General features: G+C 32.8%; 1 protein-coding gene across 14 annotated transcripts in view; it reads right to left on the bottom strand.

Moving 5' to 3' along the window:
• Positions 1-19,396, bottom strand: part of LOC141451212 (uncharacterized) — a 122,230-nt gene that overhangs the window by 57,949 nt on the left and 44,885 nt on the right. For 13 of the 14 annotated variants that reach the window (XR_012456587.1, XR_012456600.1, XR_012456588.1 and 10 more), the window contains 2 exons: positions 17,768-17,898; positions 2,385-2,537 (listed from right to left, as the gene is read on the bottom strand). The gene's annotated coding sequence lies outside the window, so the exon portion shown is untranslated. The remainder of the gene's footprint in view (positions 1-2,384; positions 2,538-17,767; positions 17,899-19,396) is intronic. The other variant, XR_012456590.1, reaches the window with a different exon arrangement.

The following is a 19,396-nucleotide window of genomic DNA, read 5'->3' as shown; positions in this document are numbered from 1 at the left end:
AATCCATAATGACCTCAAAATCCCTTTCATTACAGATCTTGCTAACACTCGTTTCTTCAAATTTCATTCCTCTACAGCAGCTCATCCTAACCCTCTCATAGAACACCTATCTTCCTCCACATTACCAGGGTAATCCTCTAAGGAGATTGAAGAGAAGATGGCCTCGTGATCTTCTCTTATCGTGAGAGCAAAGCACGTTACTGGAGTGGCACTGGGTGCCTTCTCCACTCATGATTTTCTTTTATTTCTTTTTGTTTTACCATATTTGCTTGTTGCAACAAATGTTGCAGGGGTAAATTCCAACAAAAGATTAAAAAAAAAAATTCCAGAATAAGAAAAAGCGCGTTCCATCTTGTCTGGTAAAACTTTTGCTTTTTCGTCATTGTTGTTAAGAACATTGAATCTTGGGAAGAGTTCTTGGATGCTTTCTTCCTTCAAAAGCGAAGAAATTAGTAAAAAATTAGATCTTAGGAGAAAACCTACTAGCGAGCTGTAGTAAGAGAAAGCCGAGCCACTCCTTTCTTTCACCACAAAGATGGAATTCACTTCAAATTTAAGATTGCAAACCCGTATGACAATGTTATTTCGCTGCCAATTTAATGAGTCAACATTTTGCTTAGCTTTTTGAGTTGAAATTTACAAATGAAACTTACTTTCTTAATTTTACGAATAAAAAACCATAGAATTACAAACCCTCAATAGTTTAACAAACCAAATAAAAAGCACGAACAGAATAAATTGATTCTCTTGATAACACAATTGTTTTCGATAACCTTTTTTTTTTTATTCTTTCGAGAATTTAATTAAAATTCCCAACTGAATTTGCTTTCCATTTTAAATTTATTTCTTCAATAGCATATTATTTTAATTTAGTATTTGTTTATTTATAACTCAATTATCTTCGAACACATTTATTCATTAGAATTATTACAGGGGCAGTAAATTAATTTATTCTAAACACGATTATTACTAATTTTACAATTGTTTAGATGTTGCTTTTTGATTAAATTTTTTATTATTTATTTACTCTAAAAATTAATATCATTTAGAATAAAGAAATTAAGTTCTTGAGCATCTAGCGTTTTATTATTCTTTCGTTGTTGTGAGTACTTGGATGAAGGAATCTTTAGCAATATTATTTTATTAATATATTTTGTCAAACTATAAATGTAACCATTGCTAGAAAATGTTACCACTGGAGACTATAACAGGTTTTTTAAAATCTAAAATGGATTTATATTCACAGAAAAATTTTTTCGATAAAAAAAACATAATTGGGCGCTTTCGGTGAGAGACTGAGGTTCGGGCAACACTTTAAAGGTCAAGCTGGGAGAAAAAGCCTCCTGCCGACGTTAAAGAAGCCCAGAGGGTGGTGTTTTTCATTGGGATGAGAGCGATTTTCGTGCATGAAGTGTCATTCGATTCAGAATTTCATATACGATATGCTTCTAGTGGTCTCGACACTGTACATCAAATGGGAGAGGACTTAGCTTCATGTGTATAAAGGCCCCTCTAAAATAATTGATAATTTTTGAAATTAATTATAAGGATAATAAATGTATATTATCCGAGTCCAAATAGTTCAACTTAATTATGATTAAAAAATTTTAATTACTTCATCTTAATCAATCAATAGCTAATACAAATAAAACCAATTCATCAACATTTAGTCCATTACTAGATTTTGCAGCATCGATGTAACTAAATCATTCCATATTGGTGCCAATTTGCATATGATGGGATATATGTAAATGAATGAATTTTGGAGCTCGTTAGTGATGACATGTGCTAAGTAATTTAGGTGTGCAAGGAAAAAAAAAAATTAAACGCATACTGACCCAGACTTCCACTTAATTTAATAATAACATTTAAAAATCTATTTTTATTTTTTGCGTCATTCATTTGAAGAAAATAAATAATAAATAGAAAGATAACTCAAAACCAGTTTATTCCTTATTTAAAACAAAAAATGACTGTATCTATCTATAATTAAATTAAAAATGTTTTTGAAACCAAAATGACAGTTTTCATGGCTCTTTTGATTAGCTAAAGTAATTTGAAGAGGAATATTTTGAAATAACTGTCCACTCATATCAGGTGACAAATGATACAAGAGTGCTTTATTATAAATATACAAATACTATAATGTATATTTAAAATTAAACAATCTTATTTTCTTGCCTTACATTAATACATAATCGGAAATGCAAACAAATGATATTCATTTCATTGCATTAGGATTCTAGAATAATTAAACCAAAATTTAACTGTTCAAACACATAAACTGTAACTCCCGAAGCATTAAACATACACTAATGACTGAAATATTACAAAAATAAATAAATAAAAATTCTCTTACTTTTGTTTTACTAAAAAAAATATACCTTTTGTAGTTACAAAGTTCCTAAAGAGATTTATCACTTCCTGTGGTGGGCATATCCTCTTCTAAGCTGATTTATTTCAGAAAAACTACTCCCTCCAGGGAAGAGTTCATTGGGTATTTGTCTGGTCAGATATACCCTCATCCAATACTACACCTGGAAAGTCAGATATCATTAGCTTTGTAAACATTTTTGGTTATATAATTGTGAAAAGTATTTCTATTTATTATCTTGGTCTTTACTGTATACAATTTAATGGAATTTAAATTTTATAGATAATTTATAGAGACTAATTATTGTTTGTCTTTCCTGTTAGTGCATTGTCACGCGACATATCCTTAGAACATCCCCCCGCCAATGAGAACGGAAAGAAAGGAAAGGAAAAAAAATATGGGATAGAGAGATTTTGATTTAAGAAAGACGTGATTTACAGGTTGTGAATCTATGGTGTAGGCTCACAATCTGTTAAAAATACAGATTGTTATTAGATAAAGCAGTCAAATAGAAACACGAATTGGGCTATTGTTGAGTGATATGAAGGACAGAAACAAACTTCTTTTGAGTTGCCACATGAAGACAGGTACAAAAGAAAACGAATGGAACATACATATAAGTTTGTTGGCATAAGATCTCAAAACACAACATAAATTCTCATTCATACTAGTACCAGTTATAAAATGGCTACTTTGAAGAGCAAGAATTGCCATAAATGATTCACAAAGGATTTGGTTAAGTAGTTACTGTGTTGAGATACTATTCTGTAGAATATATCAGCTAATTAAATAAGTACAACTAGCAGTATATCCACAATAACGAGAGTAAAACATTATACTTGATTTAATTAGAACAATAACCCATAAACAGCCGGAATGTAATCGTATTAAAACTTTTGTCGTTAAAAGTATAAAGGGATGTAATATGTAAGTTTTTTTGTTCGACATGTTCAACACTTATAAATTAATAATTGAGTATTTTTTACAAGAATCTACTCAGATTAACTGTAAGATTTATCTCTACTGATCTCAGTTTGCAGTTTGGAGTCCATATTGAAGAATATTCCTCTCGAAACCTGACTTTGGATGTAGGTTTTATTTGGTGTATAGTTTGAATTTCTTTGGGACAAAATGCGAATAAGTAAAATATAAAAATAGAATTTTTTTTAAGAAGGATGAAATCTAACTTAGAGATGAAACACTTACGCTTTATTCTTAACAATCCCGGTATAAGATTAATACCAAAACTAAAGTGTTAGATGATGAAGTAATCGTTGCGACAAATCGTTGATAGAACAAGAATTGAGAATGTATCCACTTGATACATTATTGTGGACTATTGGGATGATACAGTTCCTCTGCTTTTGGTAGAGAGGAAACGACACGCTTAACAGCGTGAATCAAGGGGTTGGCAAAGAGGTAGAGTCCCATTCTCAAATCTTCTTTCTTCTACTTTACTTCAGTGTAGTAAGTTATTTCTTAGTTGGTAATCCTTTTTTTGATTCAGTTCTACTACAATTTATAAGAAAATATTAGATTTTTATGTTTTCTTTTCTGGAATAAATTGTTATTACGCCAGAATTCTTTGTATGAACATTTATTTCTTTTCTTACTCACCCGACTACAATTACTTTCACATTCGCCGACGACACTGCAATCCTTTCTCCTCATCTAGATCCTGTAATAGCATGCCGTGCTCTCCAAACTCACCTAAATCTTCTCGAGCCTTGGCTGCAAAAGTGGAGAATCAAAGTGAATGAATCAAAATCTAAATACATAGTATTCACTCTAAACAAGAAAACTCTCCCTCCTCTCTCCTTCCACAATACTTCTATACCAACGACTAACCAAGTACGATATCTCGGACTACATCTTGACAAACGACTGACGTGGAACCCACACACGAGACTCAAACGAATTGACCTCAATCTCCGATATAAAATGTTGAAAAGGCTACTCGACAAACGATCAAAACTGACCCTGACGAACAAACGATCTTTATATACCGCTCTACTTGCCCCAATATGGACGTACGGAATACAACTCTACGGAAGTGCCAAAAAATCGAACATCAACCGACTTCAGACCTTACAATCAAAAATCCTGAGAACAATAGTTAACGCTCCTTTCTACGTCTCCAATCATACAATACACACTGATCTCAATATTCCTCTCGTTTCTGAAATAGCACAATCTCGCTACACAAAACTCCACTCAAATCTACACAGTCATTACAACCCTCTTATCCACAACATGTCTACCACAACACTTCCTTCTAATCCTCATCGCAGACTAAAGCGGCGGTGGCCACGCGACCATCTCAACACAACGCCGACCTCCTAGGATGGTTGCTGTGTAAGCTTGCCAATCAGGCGAACTAACGGCTTCCATCACTGGATGGTCGTCGTTCACTCCACTCACGCCTCTTGGCGCACATGCATATGCGCGCGCGTGTATATAAGTGCATATATGTGCGTGCCCGTGTATTTGCGCCATTTCCTTACTCTCATCCCTTTTGCTTGTTATATCTATTATAGTTGCAAAATAAATAAACAAATTAAAAAAAAAAAAAAAAAAAAAGTAAATACATTTAATGAATTTTTGAAGTGAGTAATTAATGAGTCAAGTTTTCAGAAAGTTGATGGCAGTATTAGAAGTTAAGATATTGCATTTCAATGGTGGATAATTGTTCTGTCATCAAAGGGTTCCAAAGACGGGAATAGACGATGAACCTATATATATTATATTAAATATATATATATATATATATAGCTGACGTAGTTAGTTAGATGGGACACACAGAGAAGAGAGTAAGGTAAAATAGCACCCATTAGCCAAAGATGGTCGGGGAGACCTAACCCACGAAACAATACTGAACCAACTTAGTGGTATAAAGTTTGTGCTGACTTTGTTCTGTTAGGCGATAAGGTTTGTAAGAGGATAAGGAATGGCAATGGAATAGGGTTTTAGGTTGTCCTGAAAGTACAGTAAAGGGAGTCAAAAACAGGAAATCACTCCGGTACAAACCCTTAGGGCGTATACTAGAGTAAGTCCGCTTTATTCATTCACTTTCTTAATTTAGAATTTACTGCGCGAGATAACCATTCGCATCTATTCTTAGATCTTTTTATCTCGTATTTGGAGCGATTTGTTTTTATTGATATTATTTCTTCCTTAGTTATTTTTATCAAATATTTCACTAATCAGCACTTGGTTTTAACAGAAAATTAGTTTTTTAATACAGCTTTGGTTATGCAAATTTTGTTTGCATACTTGGCAACTTGGCTAGCAAACTTTGGCAATAAAAGGAAATAAAACTAAAACCTCTTTCTGGAGAACAAATTTTAATGCGATCTATGAATAATTTCAAACTAGATTACTCACACCATCTAAGTGCTACAACAGCCATCATTATTATAGCGTATTATTTCCATAGAATTCCTTGGTTGATTAAAATGGGGTTTTTTGATCTGTGAGCTTTATACGGCGGTAAAGATAGAGGGGAAATATGTACAACTTTTTTTGGGGGTCTATCCAGCGTTTTCTCTTCTTATGAATTATTAGGTAGTGCAATGCTATTTTAATGGCAAGGACCGCATTTTAGCCTTTGTAGAGTTGGTTATACTTGCGTTGGAAGTGGTTACAGACACCTTTCTCTGATAAAGAGCTCGTAGCATCCAAAGTTATTGAAAATTACATTACATTTATGCATTTTTTTTATGAATTTTTACATTAATGCACACTTTAAAAAAAGTTTCTCGAATGATACTTCTTTACATATACTTATTGAAGAACTAAAGATGTACAACCATTTTTTTTTTTTTTTAGAAGAGAGAATATTTACATTTCGTATAACCTAAAGTTATGTAATCTATAACTTTATTAGAATAATTTTGCTGTGAGATTTAGTTTAAAGGCATTAAATTTGTTTTTAATGTCCAACTTTGAAGAAAAAGGATACGAGTAAGATAGAATTTGGGTAGGAAAAAATCATGTGAGTAACCTCACACGAGGTTTTTAAGGTCATATTATTGTTGGAAGAAATTTTAATGAGTTATTAGTCTGCATAATGGACTGTAATTTCTGTAATAAAGCAATGTACTTCACTGGCCATTACATCTATTCTCATTTTGACATAAAATCAATATCCTTGGTATATTTTCTTTTTCCGAATATTGAACGATTCGTAAACAGGTAGATTAAATGAGATATTTACTAAAGAAAGAAAAATATTTATATTATACTAGCTGTACCCGTTCACACGTTGCTGTGTTTGAACAAAAAGGCAGTTTTGATACCTCAAACATAATTTATTGATGACCAAATGTATACAATACATCGAAATGAAAATTAACAATAAAATTACCCCTACTTCAGAGTACAGTAGTGTCCTTGCAAAGGTATCATTTCTACATAATGTGAAAAATTCAGTTAATGTTGTTGGCGGTGGTGACATTGCTCTTGCACGTACATTTTCTGATATAAAATACACACGCTGTCCATTTTCAAGATGTACAGCTAAATGAACAACCGTTGAATATCGTTCATGAATGGAAAATGATATACAGGTAATACGCCATACAGCCTCATTGCTACTTATGAAGCGTCCCAGTTGATATTGGGTGACTTCATCGTTAGATGCAGTTGTATTTTCCACTCCAAACACTGCCATATCGCTTCCTTTGTTCATTTATTTGCAAATTTATTTTCTAGCTTTCACTGAATTGCAGTACCCAACATTTATGTGTGTGTAATACGTTTTTAGTAGTAATGGAGAATATGGTACTACCCAACGATTATCAACGTCAATAGTATTGTTGAGTACTTTTAGTTTGATGGATTTTCCACCATCTTCGGTATAATTTATTCTCGTATTAATAATTGCAAAAAACTGTTTTTCATGGTTTTCATGGTTACATTTTTAACAAATATTACTAATTAAATGTTATTTTGATATTTTTGGGATATTTATTCGAGTGCACCTAGAACCCCAACTCTGATTTAAAAAAAAATTGCAAAAACCTTCCCGGGGATATACCTAATAATTTCCCAAATTTTCACGGCGATTGGATGTATGGTTTTTGAATCTATCGAGTACAAACAGACAGACACACATTCATTTTTATATATATAGATTTCTTATTACTAATTTTTGTTATTTAAGATGTTAGGCTAACTTCATTTAACACCAAACTGTTGTCTTCAGTAATTGATTTTATTTTAAACCAATGGATCATACCTAAATGTTAAAGAAGTCTCTTCTTTTAAAACAAAAATTTAAAAAAATAGTACTCCATTTTCCTCAAATTAATACAAAAAATAAAAAACAAAAAGCACATCTACATGAAATTCTAAATCGAATGACACCTCAATTATGAAAATGGATTCATGCGTTTAGGCGCTACGTTTTTTACCAAAAAAAAGGTATCAACAAACAAGATCATTTTCTGAAAATGCCATTTTTGCTCATTTTTTGCAACGTTTTTTTCTTGAAATATACTAAATCTGGGTTGTTGCAAAAAAATTACAGTTATAAAGGAGGATTCGCTGTATGTTATAAAGAAAGTTTGGGAATTTTCTCGCTCTTAGAAAAAGAGAAAAAAAAAATTCAAAATTGGGTCTTCTTCAACGTTAACAGCTTTTTCGAACCGTTTTTGACCGCTGTATGTTATAAAGAAAGTTTGGGAATTTTCTCGCTCTTAGAAAAAGAGAAAAAAAAAATTCAAAATTGGGTCTTCTTCAACGTTAACAGCTTTTTCGAACCGTTTTTGACGATCAACCCTTATACAACTCTCCTACCGGACAGTTTTAATATAAACATTTATACTCAACTTATAAAGCATCTAATGTGCTTCAAAGGTGCTTCCTCTGACTCGCAAGCCAGATTAGCCAGGAGGTTATCAACTGCTCTCTGTATCTGAAGAGGCATCTTTGAAGGCACAGTACATGCTCAACAAGTTGAGTAAAGTGCATTATTTGATAAATTAAGGAAAAAGTTTGATCCTTTACATGAAAGATATTGATCACTTAAATATGTGGCAGGAGGCCAAAATTACCAAATAATTATTAAACCTTCTTGTTTGTAACAGATGTAAAATTAATTTTAAGCCATTTTGTGTATGCTTGAGAACATCTAAAGCTCTTAACATTTGATTTTTCTTAGAAAAATCACTCGGAAAACGACTTATTTCCCGATATTAAGAAATATAGTAGCTTTACTGCTTTGGCAATATTTTCAGAAGAAAGGGGATGAAAAAATACATAAAAATGACCTATCGCGTGCTCTTCTTTCTCTTTAATAACAAGTTAAAAAATTGAAATATGACTAATAAATACCAGATTTTGAAATGGCCTAGCACCTTTAATTTTGAAGATATCGAATTGCGGTTTCCGGTTTCTTTCATAAATTTTTATACTCTTTAAAACTGTGTACATGAAAATTGGGGTCCACTGCTAACCCTCACTTTTGGTCTCGCGTCAGCCGCGTATGCGAGCAGGAATCTATAATCAAGTCACATATTCTGAAACTAGAGGTGACGGGCAACAAATTTTACCTCTACCATTTTTTGCTCAGATTAACCGTTTAAGCATTAAATGCATTTGAGCCGACTTAAAAGTGAACACCCTGTATAATGGATTAGCAACTTAACGAAATATCTTAGTACAAAAATTACTAGTCACTTCTTCAGAGATTTTGGCTTCCTTGCTTGGATCCCAGCCTAACAACTAAAATAGCACTCAATAGGGCACCTCGAACGAACAGTCACTCACAATAAGACTTACTCAAATTCCCCTACTTTGACAAACACTTGGCTATTTTTCTGGGAGTTAATGCAGCAGAAATCAGAGAAATAAATTTAACTCTAAATGTTGAAACATTAAATTAGAGAATACTTTTATTATTGAGAAAAAAAGAAGATAATTTTAATGATTTAAAAAAAAGTAAGGTTTCTTAATAGAAAGCTATTCTGCCTTGAATAATGAAGTTGCCAATTTGTGGTAATTTAATATTACAGTAAAAATTTTATTTTTGATAAGGGGCAGCTGCTTCCGGGTGCTTTTCCGACTCCTTCTTCTTTTCAGCACTGAATCATTATAAAATATAATCTTTTGAAATTAATTTAACAACTTGTTTTCCAAGTAGTTGCTTGTTAGCGACTGGACTGTAGGAAAGGAGCTACACAGTAATTCCTACAAGATCTTCTAGTAAGGGGGAGTGAATAAGACATTTTAGGGCCAAGGCAAGGATGGAAGGACGCCGAGGGAGGGGAGAAATTTATTTGTTTTTAATTAGAAAGAAAGAGTAAGAAGTAGAAACCGTGGTGGAGACGGGTTTGTGGGCTAAATTGGTCGGCTCGCTGCTCAGAGAAAGAGAGAGCAGACAATTCGGTAGGCCCACAATAGGGTGCCGGGCAACCAGGCAATGACGTAAAACACGATCTGGAAGGGTTTGAGAGTATCACTATACCACACATCTACATCTGAAAGGAACATTTCGCTCTAGTCTGCACACTATATTTGCATTGCTTATGATGGCTTTTGCATAAACAGCTTCAACTCCTCGCCCCCTCCCTCAATGCAGCTACTTTGCTTTATCTCTATTTGAATAAAAAATTTTGACTTGCCAATTTTTTGTTTTTTTAGTTGCTATAGCAATAAAACAATATTTATTTTTCTAGGAAATTGCTACATTTATTTTACATCTCTTATAGTAAGCACGTATAATTATGGTAATTACAATAAACATTATTTTAACAACTATCAGCAAAAACAACATTCAAACATTCCAATTAACCCGATCTTACTACTGTATTGAATTCCATTCTTTCTGGTTTTAATAATTCCTAAAATAAGAAGCTCCCAGTAAGCCGCTATAACGAGCGTTTTTAAAAAGAAATATTAATTCTTAGCTTTGAAAGAAGTTTGCAGAAACATGAAATTTGTACGATTTTATACTACTGTGACCAAGCTAATTGGTCTCTTTTACCACGGGTTGCATTCAATGTTCTATACCTCCTTTACCGCTGGTTGCATTCAATGTTCTATATCCCCTTTACCACGGGTTGCATTCAATTTTCTAAATCCCCTTTACCGCTGGTTGCATTCAATTTACTATAAAGACTGACCAGTTCATTATAAGATTAATTAGTTAAAAATGCATAATTGCTTTTGCTAATTCATTTCCAAACGAACTATAAACTATCTACTAAAAAAAAAAGATAAGCAGATAATATTTTGACAGCAATAATTAGCTCATAACTGAAATTAAATTAGCATTCATGACCGGGAGCTAGTATTATTTTGATGAGTCATAATTTTTGATTAAAAACTACAAATTGTTCGTTTAATATTGTTTCATAGTCAATTAAACGATTTTTGTTCATGGCGATAAGCAGAAAGCATCATATAAAACGTAATAGTTAAAAGATATAAAATAACGCAGTTTTAAGAGATAACTTAGAATACAAATATACGCCACAGGAACAACTAAGTTTTATTTACTCCCTTTTTATGACATAATAAAGATAATACATATTTATAATTGCATAAATGACAAAAAAGTAATATACTGTCTTATTACTGTAGTATAAAATTCAATAATTAGTATTAAAGTAATGTTTAACTAGTTCATGAATGAGATATATGTTTTGGAAGGTGACGTCAACAAAGAAGTATTGCAGGAAAAACTATGAATCATTTTTGCTAGAAAAATTGTTACCGTTTTTGATATACACGGCAAGAGATAATCCAAGATAGCATTTAACCAAAAAAAACAAAATTCAAATGTTAAAAATTCATTTAATAACAAATAATTTTGGTTCTAACTCGAAATTTAGCAACCTAGTAGTAGTAGCAGTAGTAATAAAGTTTATTTAAATGAAAAAACAAAATACAAGGTACAATATTTTGGAACAGAACAAAAAAAACTTTAAACGGCATGGTTTCTACCGTCTGCCGGAGTTTGAAACATTTATTATTTACACAATTGGGGGGAAAAAAAGGTTGAAATTAATAATTTTACGTAAATAAATAAAACAAAAACATTTTAAATACAGATTTGACTAACAAAAACAGGAAAAGTGAGAAAATACATAAATTTTCATAAGTTCATTCACTTTCATGAATGTACAAAAGCTCCTCTCAAATGATTGCAAAATCAAGAAACCGGCTCATTGAGGAATTTTCCTCTACATATCCAAGAATGAGTTGCGTAATGGATGAGTTGAGGCCAATCTATACCATTCATCAGATTTACAAATCTTTCTAGAGAGAGATATCTTTCTCCAAAAACTGTCAAACGTATAGGCGTCAGGGCAGGTAGCAACAAAGTGGACAGTATCTTCCTTCTCCTCAAGATTACATAGAGGACATTCTACACCAGACTGTTGTTGGTCATAGGGCTTATAATTCAAGTTTCATCAGTTCTCCTCTCAGTTTGAGAGCCCAACGAACAGAAGATAAACTATTGAGAGTGTCTACCTCCTCACTGAGGAAATTAGCACATCTCACGTCGTAATCTAACAATTTATAAATTGTAAATCTATGAGTGGCAGCAACCTAGTAATCCCTTCTTAAAGATATATAAGACTCAGAGTCATACATTATAGAGAATTATTACTTTAGAGTGAAGCTAACCAGCCCTAATTTCTAAGTACCTTTAAAAATTGTTTAAATAAAAGTTATGATTACAATAATTATGTAAGGTTCAAAGAAAATCGAATCAATAATCTGGGTTCTTCCGCTTCAACCACTCAGGCGTACCGTGGTTCCTATCAAATTTAAATTTCAAGTTTCGTTTTTATAAAGGGATTTTTCGAATTTTGACGCATTCACAATTTCTCTTATTTATGGGAAATATCCAGTAGGAGAAAGTACGCACAAATAATGACCACTTTCTACAAACCACTTTTTTGTGGTCTCAGGAGGCTACTAAACAGATATTTCTGGTAATTAGACATGATTGTTAAATACTTTTTTATTTAGTAATGGGTAGTAAAATGCATATTATGTAGGCAGGGCTTAACGTTCAGCCATCAAATAAGGAGTCTTAGACCAAGGGTGGAAGCACATAATTCATCAAACAAGTAAATATGAGAGAGAGAAAAACAAAAAGTTACTAATCACAAGAATAATGTGGTAAAGAATGCAGCAAACAGATGCTATGTAGTCACTAATGCTTTTATTAGGAATTCACTGTCTAGAAAAATCTATTCCAAGACAGCTTGCATCATTTTGTGCTAACTAATTCATGATCAAAACATCTTGATGAAACGCAAACACACCAACGCTCGATGCATGCAACATAATGTAAACGTAGACTAACGTGGAAAACAAAAAGAAATAAATGAATTAATGGCAACTGACATTATTTCTGCAAGCTTTAGCATAAAAACCCTTAAGTTCTGCTCCATTAAATTTGATGCAAAAAAAAGAGAAGTGTTTAAAAATTCTGTTTGAAATTAATTGGTCCATTGGGACAAGAGAAATTCTGCATTAAATGGACTGTTTAAACCAAACATTTTTTTTTCCTTTAGCAGTACTACTAATTTTTATTATAAGATTTTAATTATTTTTAGGAGGTTCACAAATCCAGGACAAAATGGGATATTTCTACAAATATAAAAACCAAAATCATCCACTGAAAACAAAAAAGAAACTAATGAAAAAATGTGTAGAATTATTGCATACTTAGACATTTCAATGAAAGGGTCATTCCATGTCAAATCAACACGGGGTCTGAACCTCACCATCTCGGATTTTCTTGAAATTTGGCACATGTGTACTACTGGTATAGACTTGGAAAAATATGAAATTTTACTGTGATATGTCAACTGGTTTATGAGTTACAGGGTTGTAAAGTTGCCAAAAATGGGCTGAAAAACAGGGAACCCCGTGTTTTTGAATTACTGTAGAAGCTTTCCTAATTGAGCTACAGACTTGGGATTGGTGTCATTTTATAGCATATATAATGCCCTTTCCTGTGATATGCGACACCATATAGGTTAGAATAAATAAAGTTTGTTAAATTTAAATTTATTCAAAAAGTACATATTTTAAAATTTTAAAATTAATTCCATGAATAGCTAGTAGTGTTATGAATCACTGGGCAAAATATTAATTTGGGACGACAATGGCTTCATTGTTAAAAAAATTTAACTTAAAGCCTTTTGCCGACGTTGCTGTTTGAAAGAAGCTGTTATCTCAGCCAAAGAAGACTGTTCTTGAACAAAGATATTGAATTGAATTATTTTTGTATAATTTGATTAACTGCATAATTTCATTAAAATAATATATTATAACTAATATGATTAATTACTGTAATCATAATTATTAATTCTAAAAATGATTTCAAAATCAATATTTTAAATCTTAATAATTAATTATTAATTATGATTCATTGATTCATTATTACTATTTTCAATTTATTTATTACTTTAATTTTATTAAAATATATTTTCCATGAAAAGGAGCTTTAGTCTTAAATTTTTTTAACAATGAAGCCATTGTCGTCCCAAATTAATATTTTGCCCAGTGATTCATAACACTACTAGCTATTCATGGAATTAATTTTAAAATTTTAAAATATGTACTTTTTAAAAAAATTTAAATTCAAATTTAACAAACTTTATTTATCCTAACCCATATGGTGTCGCATATCACAGGAAAGGGCATTATATATGCTATAAAATGACACCAATCCCAAGTCTGTAGCTCAATTAGGAAAGCTTCTACAGTAATTTAAAAACACGGGGTTCCCTGTTTTTCAGCCCATTTTTGGCAACTTTACAGCCCTGTAACTCATAAACCAGTTGACATATCACAGTAAAATTTCATATTTTTCCAAGTCTATACCAATAGTACACATGGGCCAAATTTCAAGAAAATCCGAGATGGTGAGGTCAAAAATGGTCTTTTTTTGTGTTGATTTGACATGGAATGACCCGAAAGAGTAACAAAGGCTAAAACTGGTTTACATTCCGTTTGGAATGGTTTTCTTAATAATAAAAATATTTCTTACTCCTCCAAGCTTATTGTTTATAATTCTGTATTTAGATCTATTTTGAGTTGTGGGGCTCAAGTTTGGGGTTGGAAAGAATCTGATAAGGTTTATAAATTTGAACGTTTTTTTTTTACCAAAAAAATGTATTTAGTTTGCCTCAGAATACCCCAACTTACATACTGGGATTAGAAATAGATTCCGAATCTCTGTTTTTACACGCACTTAGACTGCATTTTAAATATATTAGGAAAATAGCAACAATGGAAAAGCGTAGATATCCCAAAATGCTGTCGAATGAATTAATTAAAAGAAACTTGTCTTGGGTTAAAAATTTGAAAATACTTTTCCAGAAATATGAACCCGATTTTAATTTTGCTAATTTTGATTTAGAATGTATAATTAATTTGAATTGTAGATTTCAAAAAATTTGTGACAAATTGTAGTATAACTTTAAGCAGAATTTTGTTATTAATGCTAGAAACTCCTCTTCTGGAAGACTGTACAAGGGGAACTGAGCTATGATTTAGGAGAAAATAAGTTTATGAACAATGAGTACTCTCTAGATCAGATCTCCTGGATTATAAAAGCGAGAGGTGAACTTATGTATCTTAATTATAGATTTTTTTAGAGATGATGAAGGTTGCCTCTGTTCTTTGTGCGATATGTCCTTGCCACAGAATACTTTTCATTTTCTCGCTGAATGTCCGGCACTAAAAGAGTTACGCATTCGCTTTTTTGAAAAGGAGAGTCTCACAAAAGAGCAGTTAATAACATATCTAAATGGTTATCGCAAATGGAATCCAATTATAAATTTTTGTAAACACGCTTGGAAATTCCGTTATAATTACCTTAATTCAATCAGAAAATAAATAATGGTATAATGCAATGTATTCTGTAATACTTTATTCTGTTAATGTTTATTAATTTTAATTCTGTATTATTATAATGAAAGTTTAAAGCAATTTTTGTAATGTTTAACTATATTACTGTAGGCAACAATTCCACGGATGGTCTCCTTTGGACCCAGTGTATGTCTTTTATTTATTATGTTTAAGAATGAAATTACTTTTGTAGTTATTGTTTTTTTTTAAAGAATAAAAGGCTTTATTATCATTATAATTATTGCATACTTAATATTGCTTGAAAAAGTCGAGATTAGATGACTGGCAAAGGAAAACGATCTTCGTAAAGAAACTAGAGTAATAATTCATTAACCGTATGTTACCATGAGGAATGTTTCTGATGGACACTGTGTGACTAAAAGAAGAACTTGAGCTAGAAGTATGGCATCAATGCTAAAAATAGCAAAGCAAAAAAGAGTAAAAAGAGCAATTTATTTCTAGAGGTTTTATGTGATCACTGCACTCCACTATAAGCAAATGGCTTCACAAATTTATCGATGAATCAGCCGATATTAGAGATCGATAGTAGCAAGAAACCAGCCAAAAAAAAAATGTTTTAAAAAAGCTGCTAATTAATTACAGAATGTTTGGAGAAAATCGTTAAGTGAATTTTCTTAAATCGCGCTATACCAGCACTGCCTTCCAAATAATTTATATTTAAACGAAAAAAAAATGTTTAAAATGAATGCTAAAAGCGTTAGTAAACGTCAAAGGTCGGAGAGAAAAGCAAAATTAAGTTTGATTTCGCGTAATGAAGAATCATCTAATTCCGGAAAATTACAATACTTTCTTATTGTAATATAGCTCTACCATCCAGGAACAGCAGCTGACAATTGCGCACTACAAATTCGAGTTTGGCTATCTAGGGTCCCTAGTAAGTAGTGAAAATCAGGAGAGCCTGGAAATTAAAAGAAGAATTATGGCCGCAAATAAGTGCTATTTTGGCCCAGTAAAGTACATAAAAATCAGGATTATCTCCCGCAGCAGGAAAATTCAAATGTACAAGACGTTTATCCGGCCAGTGCTTATATACGGCTCCGAAGCATGGACCATGTCAAAAGTAGATGATCGGTCCTTGGCGGTATTCGAGCGGAAGGTTCTCCGTAGAATTTATGGTCCTGTACGTGTTGGTCAGAGTTTGAGAATCAGGAAAAACCGGGAGGTATATGTGCTTTGTTCAAGGAACCGGATATCGCCAAAATTCAGAAAACTCGGAAGACTGTGATGGGCAGGGCACGTGGCAAGGATGGAGGATCCCAAAAAAATTATGGAGGGCAGCGAACAAGGAGGGTAGGCAGACCAAGAACGCGATGGCACAGGATTATGTGGCAAGAGATGCTTTGGCAATGCTTGGATTCCGCAACTGGAGGGCAGCTGCGCAGGAAAGAGACGCCTGGCAGGTACGTCTTGAGGAGGCCAAGACTCTACATGAGTTGTAGCGCCATTTAAGAAGAAGAACAATACTCTCTGGCTCTAAAAGGGTTATTAAATTTGAATTTCGTACAGTATTTAAGCTGGATTTTAAGGAATTCCATTCCAAAATAAAGTCATAGGCAATGTTTTCAATACAAAATAAAAAGGAACTCATCTTGAAACAGGTAGACGAATGGATTTTCTCTTTAAGAAAAGTTATGACGAAAAAGTTCGGTAGTCTTGAAGCCTTGAAGTTAGTAATGTAACCACAATGTTAGAAGTAGTTTTCCATATTATTTGAGACACCATTCGTGAATGCACTCTAACACAAATTTAACTGTATAGTTAGTTACAAGGTGCCTAATGAAATAATAATGAAGGAGTTAGTTTGTTGGATAACGTTCTGGTTCTGGATTCCAACAGCAGCCAACTCTTAAATTTTCTCTACCTAGAAGCAGACTCCGGAAATGGGCCAGTGTTTTCTTTAACGAATGAACACTGCCCGAAGCCTGAAGTGCACTGGTAAAAGTCAATAATCTCAGATGTTTACGCACCATAAATTGGGGAAAAAATATTTTTAAGAAAACCTATTTCAAAAACGTTAGTTGGTTGTCGTCTAGCCTCCATTTTTGACAAACATTTTAGAATAAATCTATTGCCACTTATTTGTGGCTAATATGAAACAGGAAGCCACTTGAGCAGCGTACGATACTTGCAATGTTGAGGTTACATTAAGCTATGGTCAACATCAATGGCGACTGCAATGGCAGCTGCTGTTGCCACAGCAGCACGTACTCGACCATTTCCAGCTGTTCGATCCCTACGTACACAACTTGGGTTACCCATTGCACGATAAACGGACAACAAGTTTGGAATTTGACACACTATATTAAGAAAAAGAGTGCAAATTCATTCATATTTTGATTGAGTTTTTATTTCTATTAATTTACTCTAATCTATCAATGAGAAAATGTATTTTGGACCAGTGAAAATTATCTTCTTTTTTAGTTTATATTGGTCCCTTCAAGAAGGTAAATTATAAACTCTAAACTATGTATCAGATAAGGACATAATTACAACTACTGCTGCCTTAACCGCAACGGCTGCTGCAACTACTGCTATCGCTGCAACGGCTGCTACTGCTATTGATGCTGGTAGTGCAGTTTCTTACTGCTTTGCTGTTGCTACGGCTACTGCAACTTCTGCTACTGAAACAATGTTCAAAATTAGAACAAAATTAAATGAGAATAAGATGCATAGAAGGTTACAGCTACTGTTACTGCTATTGCTATTGCTAGTGCTGTTTCAGCTACTGCAATTGCTGCTACTGAATTTCTACTTTCAATTTTTGGTTCAAGGCCATAATAATTATAGATTTCTTCTTCAAAGGAGCCTATTACAGATCATTGGAACAGGCAGAGTTGAAAAAGATGTCGGACGCAATCAATAACCTCAAATGTTGATATCACTGTTTAGATGTACATGTAATGTCCAAGTTAAAAATTGGAAATATAGAGACGAGGTAGATTTGAATTGACGGTAGAGGGTGGGTGATAAGGATATTATCAAAAGTCCACCAGAAGCATTCAAAACAAGAAAGAATGGTGCCAGCAAGTCAGCAACTCTCTTTTCCTCCATCGATTGAATTCGATGGTCAAAGGGCTGAAGAGGGGCGATACTCTCCAATATCCCTCGGCTCCATGTTACATCCCAGTGGAAGCTATGAAGGACATAACGAGGGAAGAAGAGGTGCCATTCTAGCACAAGAGGTTTTATATAACGTAACGGCGCTAATGAACAAGTTGTCGATGTAACTCAGGAAAAAATGAATAATAATAATAATAATAATAAGGGACGAGAGGGAAGGGATTAGCTATACGGTTAGCATACTGGATTCCCACGCGGAGGTCCCGGGTTCGAATCCAGCTGCTGATCCTTAGATTTTCTCTTCCTAGGAGCTTCTTACAGCTCACTGTCCGGTGATGGACAGTGTTGTCTGTAACGAGAGAACACTGTCCGGAGGCCGGCAGTGCGCTGTAAAAAGCTCCAAGCGCTAATAACCTCAGCTGTTGATGCGCTAAAAAAAATAATAATAATAATAATAATACTAATAATAATAACAACAATAATAATAGTGATGATAAGATAACAATAATAAGAATAATAGCTTAACAGAGGGTCATTCTTACATAAGGCAAACTTCCATCCTAATATATGTACAGCGACCAACTTCTAAAAGCCGTATCTAAATGAAATTCCAAATCGAATGACATTTCATTCATGAAAATCAGTTGAAGCATTTAAACGCGCTAAGTTGTTCACAAAATTGATAAGATGAAAAAGAATTTCTAAAAATGCCGTTTTTTTTTTACCATTTTTTGGCCACGTTTGCTCAAAATCTATTTGTTCTGGGTTGTTGCAAAAGATTACACTTTTAATGAGGATACGCCCTATATTTTAAGGAAAATTTGGTAATTGTATTATTAGGAAAAGAGGAAAAAATTATCAAAGTTGGCTTTTTTTTTTCAACGTGACGCTTTTTCCTGCAGATTTTAAAGATCAATCTCTTTTACAACACACATTCAATTGTTTAGACCTCATCTATTTTTGTTACAAAGGTTTTTATATTTTTGTTTTTACATTTTTCTTTTTTTTTTTTAATGTAAACATTTCGAAATGAATTTAAATTAAAATTGAAATGACTAT

This window comes from Rhodnius prolixus, unplaced genomic scaffold (genome assembly GCF_049639745.1).
Source record: "Rhodnius prolixus isolate KJV_2025 unplaced genomic scaffold, Rpr scaffold_8, whole genome shotgun sequence".
In the NCBI taxonomy this organism is placed as follows: Eukaryota; Metazoa; Arthropoda; class Insecta; order Hemiptera; family Reduviidae; genus Rhodnius; species Rhodnius prolixus.
Note: the sequence above shows the minus strand (reverse complement) of the source record. Positions and strands in the feature narration are given on the sequence as shown.